The sequence below is a fragment of the Leuciscus leuciscus genome, assembly GCF_965113295.1.
Source record: "Leuciscus leuciscus genome assembly, chromosome: 10".
Lineage (NCBI taxonomy): Eukaryota > Metazoa > Chordata > Actinopteri > Cypriniformes > Leuciscidae > Leuciscus > Leuciscus leuciscus.
The window spans coordinates 1,943,560-1,950,385 of NC_138734.1; the positions used below are offsets into that span (position 1 = coordinate 1,943,560).

Below are 6,826 nucleotides of genomic sequence, written 5' to 3' on the forward strand. Positions count from 1 at the left end.
ACACACACACACACACACACACACACACACACACACACACACACACGCCCACATATAGTAAATATGAAATAGTAAGCAATCATAACTACGTTGACTCTTATTATTAGTATTACATATATGAGTAGACAGGCCTACTGTACTGTAACATGTGTGTTCTCCAGTAGTTTATTTTATTATTTTATTATTTTATTGAATGCCGTCATATACACATAATAAACATGACAATAATCCAACATATAGTGTAAAAAAAAAAAAAAAAATCTGATAAATAGAGACTACAACAACTAGGGGTAACACTTTATTTTACAGTGTCCTTGTTACATATGTTACATGTACTCACAATAGTAATAACAGTAAATTATGCATAATTACATGCAACTGTCATGGAAATTTTAAACTGTATATTAAACTATGTTTCTAACATCTAACCTTATTTAACATCTAACATTTGAACAGGATGTACTGTATGAAACCAATGGAAAACTTGTGACTTTGAGTGTGTGTGTGTGTGTGTGTGTGTGTGTGTGTGTGTGTGTGTGTGTGTGTGTGTGTGTGTGTGTGTGTGTGTATAAATAACATAGTTTGAGAAATGAAACTAAACAGTCTGTTAGACTCTTCTGATTAACAAATGAAGTCATCATTAAAACAAAGTTTGCTTTACCTAGTAACAGAGGGATTTGCATATGAAGAACCAATCAAATAGTGGGGAACTGATGTAATGCAGCGTGACATTTATGCCATACCTCTATAGTATACAAGCTGTTGTATTCTTGTGTACTGTGGGATTCTCAATGGAATTTGTCTGAGATCCTCCGGCCTTGATTCCTGGGAGAGATTCCCTGAGAACTGCTCGGGAAGATCTCCTGGCTAGTTTAGGAAGCTAGTTTAAAAAGGAAGCTAGTTTAGGAAGGAAGCTAGTTTAGGAAGCTAGTTTAGGAAGGAAGCTAGTTTAGGAAGCTAGTCTAGGAAGGAAACTAGTTTAGGAAGCTACTTTAGGAAGGAAGCAAGTTTAGGAAGCTAGTTTAGGAAGCTAGTTTAGGAAGGAAGCTAGTTTAGGAAGCTAGTTTAAGAAGGAAGCTAGTTTAGGAAGGAAGCTAGTTTAGGAAGGAAGCTAGTTTAGGAAGCTAGTTTAGGAAGGAAGCTAGTTTAGGAAGCTAGTTTAAGAAGGAAGCTAGTTTAGGAAGGAAGCTAGTTTAGGAAGCTAGTTTAGGAAGCTAGTTTAGGGGGAACAAGTTAGTTAGATGACTATTATTGAATGGGGACGTTGATTTGTAGACGAGACCCAGATAGTTAGGTTTAGGGAAAAATTACACTGTAAAATAAAGTGTAACCCAACTAGGAAAAGAAAATACACAGTGTAATTTATAAAATAATAATACAAGTAAAAAGAAAGAAAATAATATAAACAGAAAAAAAGACCGAGATCGTCATGTAAACAGCATGCAAGCTTCACATAGAGACCTAATGCGTTTTGCTTTACTATTTTTCAACCCAACTCAGTGTAATAGTTAATCTCTGTCTGAATAACAGTAACAGTGAAGTGTGGTGTTTGTGCTCGACCGGTCGCAGTGACGTCATCAGACGGGAGCGAGCGCAGGAATGATGTAGGAGTGGTTCCGCTTTACCGACCGGAGGAAAACCATCTCACAGAAACGCGATTTCAGGAATCTTCTCGTCCATGATCACAGCTGGCGCTCTCTGGTCGTTCTTCACTCCGAAACACAGGCATGACAGAGAGTAAAGTTCGCCTCGAGTGTCCTCGGATCTCCTGCTAGAGGTCTGTGTTCTCACAGCTGGAGTAACGGAGCTTTGTCCTGGTACAACTTCTCCTCGCTGGGATGGTAAGTTCATTAAAAATGTCTTTCAGAATCAGAAGCATGCTGGGGATTTAGGAGACAATCCGGCTCGGTTTATATAGTCTGTGTGATGGAGAGGGAAACAATGAATGAAACGTTTTTGAAGTAAGTTACATTTAGTCCAGCGAAATAATAATAATAATCGTGTAACTTTTATTTGTGCCAGGTTTCATAACTCACTTGTTGGCGGTTTGCTTTATTGAATCCAGGCATTCAGATTGTGTGTTTTAAGATCCTCTAAAACCCCACAGTGAGAGTTGTTTTGAAGGGCCAGGTCTTTGTTTAAGTGTGTGAAGCTCCACCACACCCTGAAGCTCTGGATGTGTGCTTGACCATCAGCATCTGTCCTTCACACGCTCATCTGAGAGATTTACCAGATCAGGTCCTGTAGTTCTCCATCATCTGAGAGATTTACCAGATCAGGTCCTGTAGTTCTCCATCATCTGAGAGATTGACCAGATCAAGTCCTTCTCCATCATCTGAGAGATCAGATCAGGTCCTGTAGTTCTCCATCATCTGAGAGATCAGATCAGGTCCTGTAGTTCTCCATCATCTGAGAGATCAGATCAGGTCCTGTAGTTCTCCATCATCTGAGAGATCAGATCAGGTCCTGTAGTTCTCCATCATCTGAGAGATCAGATCAGGTCCTGTAGTTCTCCATCACTGATGCTTCAGTGTGACACTGCATCTGTAACACATCAGATCATGCTGGTGGTTTTATAATGCCGGGTCTAGACACACTCTTAAACTTCTGAGACTTTGTGAGTGTCTGAGATCACCCCGTAAATCTTTACAAATTAAAGTTTAGCATTTTGAACTCTTGAAATGAGTTCTCAGCCTTTAAAAGTGTCCTAACGTAACGTATCGTAACACTCCATCATGAATTAAAGGGATATTTCACCCAAAACTGTCATCATTTACTCTCTCTCATGTTATTCCAACCCTGTGTGAGTTTCTTTCCTCTGCTGAACACAAAAGAAGATATTTAGAAGAATGTTTGTGACCAATCAGTTGATATGGATCCCATTGACTTCCATAGTATGGGGAAAAAAATACAATGGGAGTCAATGGGGTCCAACATATGTGTGTTTATACAGGTTTGGAACAACTTGAGGGAGAGTTATGGAAACTTGTTTCCGCCACAGAATAAAACATAAAAAAGGTATTTACAACTTTTTATCTCACAATTCAGACTTTTTTCTCTCACAAATGCTTGATATAAAGTCGCAATAGCAAGTTATAAAGTACGAATTGCGTGATATAAAGTCAAAATTGTGTTATAAAGTCCGAATTGCGTGATATAAAGTCGCAATTGCGAGTTATAAAGTCCGAATTGCGTGATATAAAGTCGCAATTGCGAGTTATAAAGTCCGAATTGCGTGATATAAAGTCGCAATTGCGAGTTATAAAGTCCGAATTGCGTGATATAAAGTCGCGATTGTGTTATAAAGTCCGAATTGCGTGATATAAAGTCGCGATTGTGTTATAAAGTCCGAATTGCGAGTTATAAAGTCCGAATTGCGTGATATAAAGTCGCAATTGCGAGTTATAAAGTCTGAATTGCGTGATATAAAGTCGCAATTGCGAGTTATAAAGTCCGAATTGCGTGATATAAAGTCGCGATTGTGTTATAAAGTCCGAATTGCGTGATATAAAGTCGCAGTTGTGTTATAAAGTCCGAATTGCGTGATATAAAGTCGCAATTGCGAGTTATAAAGTCCGAATTGCGTGATATAAAGTCGCAATTGTGTTACAAAGTCAGAATTGCGTGATATAAAGTCGCAGTTGTGTTATAAAGTCAGAATTGCGTGATATAAAGTCGCAGTTGTGTTATAAAGTCAGAATTGCGTGATATAAAGTCGCAATTGTGAGTTATAAAGTCCGAATTGCGTGATATAGGCTAAAGTCGCAGTTGTGTTATAAAGTCAGAATTGCGTGATATAAAGTCGCAGTTGTGTTATAAAGTCCGAATTGCGTGATATAAAGTCGCAGTTGTGTTATAAAGTCAGAATTGCGTGATATAAAGTCGCTATTGTGAGTTATAAAGTCCGAATTGCGTGATATAAAGTCGCAGTTGTGTTATAAAGTCCGAATTGCGTGATATAAAGTCGCAATTGCGAGTTATAAAGTCAGAATTGCGTGATATAAAGTCGCAGTTGTGTTATAAAGTCAGAATTGCGTGATATAAAGTCGCAGTTGTGTTATAAAGTCCGAATTGCGTGATATAAAGTCGCAATTGCGAGTTATAAAGTCCGAATTGCGTGATATAAAGTCGCAATTGCGAGTTATAAAGTCCGAAATGCGTGATATAAAGTCACAATAGCGAGTTGTAAAGTCAGAATTGCGTGATATAAAGTCGCAGTTGTGTTATAAAGTCAGAATTGCGTGATATAAAGTCGCAGTTGCGAGTTATAAAGTCCGAATTGCGTGATATAAAGTCGCAATTGCGAGTTATAATGTCTGAATTGCGTGATATAAAGTTGCAGTTGTGTTATAAAGTCAGAATTGCGTGATATAAAGTCGCAGTTGCGAGTTATAAAGTCTGAATTGCGTGATATAGCCTAAAGTCGCAATTGCGAGTTATAAAGTCCGAATTGCGTGATATAAAGTCCGAATTGCGTGATATAAAGTCACAATAGCGAGTTGTAAAGTCAGAATTGCGTGATATAAAGTCACAATAGCGAGTTGTAAAGTCCGAAATGCGTGATATAAAGTCACAATAGCGAGTTGTAAAGTCCGAAATGCGTGATATAAAGTCACAATAGCGAGTTGTAAAGTCAGAATTGCGTGATATAAAGTCGCTATTGTGAGTTATAAAGTCCGAATTGCGTGATATAAAGTCACAGTTGTGTTATAAAGTCAGAATTGCGTGATATAAAGTCGCTATTGTGAGTTATAAAGTCCGAATTGCGTGATATAAAGTCGCAGTTGTGTTATAAAGTCCGAATTGCGTGATATAAAGTCGCAATTGCGAGTTATAAAGTCAGAATTGCGTGATATAAAGTCGCAGTTGTGTTATAAAGTCAGAATTGCGTGATATAAAGTCGCAGTTGTGAGTTATAAAGTCCGAATTGCGTGATATAAAGTCGCAATTGCGAGTTATAAAGTCCGAATTGCGTGATATAAAGTCGCAATTGCGAGTTATAAAGTCCGAAATGCGTGATATAAAGTCACAATAGCGAGTTGTAAAGTCAGAATTGCGTGATATAAAGTCGCAGTTGTGTTATAAAGTCAGAATTGCGTGATATAAAGTCGCAGTTGCGAGTTATAAAGTCCGAATTGCGTGATATAAAGTCGCAATTGCGAGTTATAATGTCTGAATTGCGTGATATAAAGTTGCAGTTGTGTTATAAAGTCAGAATTGCGTGATATAAAGTCGCAGTTGCGAGTTATAAAGTCTGAATTGCGTGATATAGCCTAAAGTCGCAATTGCGAGTTATAAAGTCCGAATTGCGTGATATAAAGTCCGAATTGCGTGATATAAAGTCACAATAGCGAGTTGTAAAGTCAGAATTGCGTGATATAAAGTCACAATAGCGAGTTGTAAAGTCCGAAATGCGTGATATAAAGTCACAATAGCGAGTTGTAAAGTCCGAATTGCGTGATATAAAGTCGCAATTGTGTTATAAAGTCTGAATTGTGAGATATAATTGTTGTAAATAATTGTAAATAGTTTTTCTTTCTATGAATAGCATGTTTATTTCTCGCAGTTCTGACTGTATATCTCGCACTTTGAGAAATAAAGTCAGAATAGAGATGTAAACTCCCAATTGTGAGATAAAAAGTCGCAATTATCTTTCGAAAAATGTTTTATTCTGTGGCGTAAACAAGCTTCCATACAGAGCAAATGATGACAGGATTTTCATGTTTGGGTGAACTGTCCCTTTAAGATCTGATCACTGTGTTTCTACAGAGCTGTATTTTACAGTAATCACACCAAATAGCAGCATATTATAGTTTTAATACCTGGCGGCAGCTTGTCATTATGCAGGGAGTGTGTAATAACACCTGATGTTGGAGAACTGCAGTGACGATTAATATGCTTGTTTAAACTTGATGCCGAACATCTGAACAGTTGATGAAGGAATTAAAGTGATAGTTCATCCAAAAATGATAATTATGCATGATTTACTCGCCCTCAAGCCGTGTGTTTATGACTTTCTTCTTTCAGCCGAACACAATCAGAGTTATATTAAATATATCCTCCTGACTCTTCCTAAGCTTTATAATGGGAGTGAATGGAGACTTAGATTTTGAAGTCCAAAAAAGTGCATCCATCCATTATAAAAGTGTAAGAGTGTAAGAAAAATATCCATATTTATAACTTTATAAACTATAATGACTGGCCTCGAGTGACCTCTGACCCGACTGTAAACACTTCAGTATAAATGAAAAAAACTGGATAACACTTTACAGTAAGGTTCATTAGGTAACATTAATATATGAACTAACATGAACTAACAATGAGCAATACATGTGTTACAGTGTTTATTAATCCTTGTTAATGTTAGTTAATAAAAATCCAGCTGTTCATTGTTTGTTCATGTTAGTTCACAGCGCATTAATGTTCACAAACACAACCTTTGCTTTTAATAGTAGGACCGTTTCTTCTCACTTGAGATTGAGCATTCTTCTTTCTATGGGATTGATCATGTTGTCCGAGGCTTTCTGAGACTCCTGAAGGAACGAGGAGAGCTTTATAAGTATAAGCCTGACTTCTCTGAAGTTTTCCCTCAGAAGGAAGTTTGTAAAGAGTGTGTGTCCGCATGTTTTGTGCTGATGTCAGGGTTTAGTGTGTGATCATGACTAAGGCTGACGTGGTCTCGTATTACACACTGGGAGCTGTACTGGGAAGAGTTTAGTCATGTGAGCCGTTCACTGCTGGTAATTCTGCTTATGCTGTTATACAGTCTGATTTATACAGTTATACTGTCATATTTATACAGTTATATCATTGATTATGTCTCTCT

At 37.5% G+C, this 6,826-nt stretch overlaps 1 protein-coding gene across 1 annotated transcript in view; it reads left to right on the forward strand.

The window, feature by feature from the left end:
* The first annotated feature begins 1,559 nt into the window (after positions 1–1,559).
* The window catches only part of cd276 (CD276 molecule), a 127,866-nt gene continuing 122,599 nt past the window's right edge, over positions 1,560–6,826 (forward strand). Inside the window, exon 1 of the mRNA XM_082182288.1 lies at positions 1,560–1,841. The gene's annotated coding sequence lies outside the window, so the exon portion shown is untranslated. The remainder of the gene's footprint in view (positions 1,842–6,826) is intronic.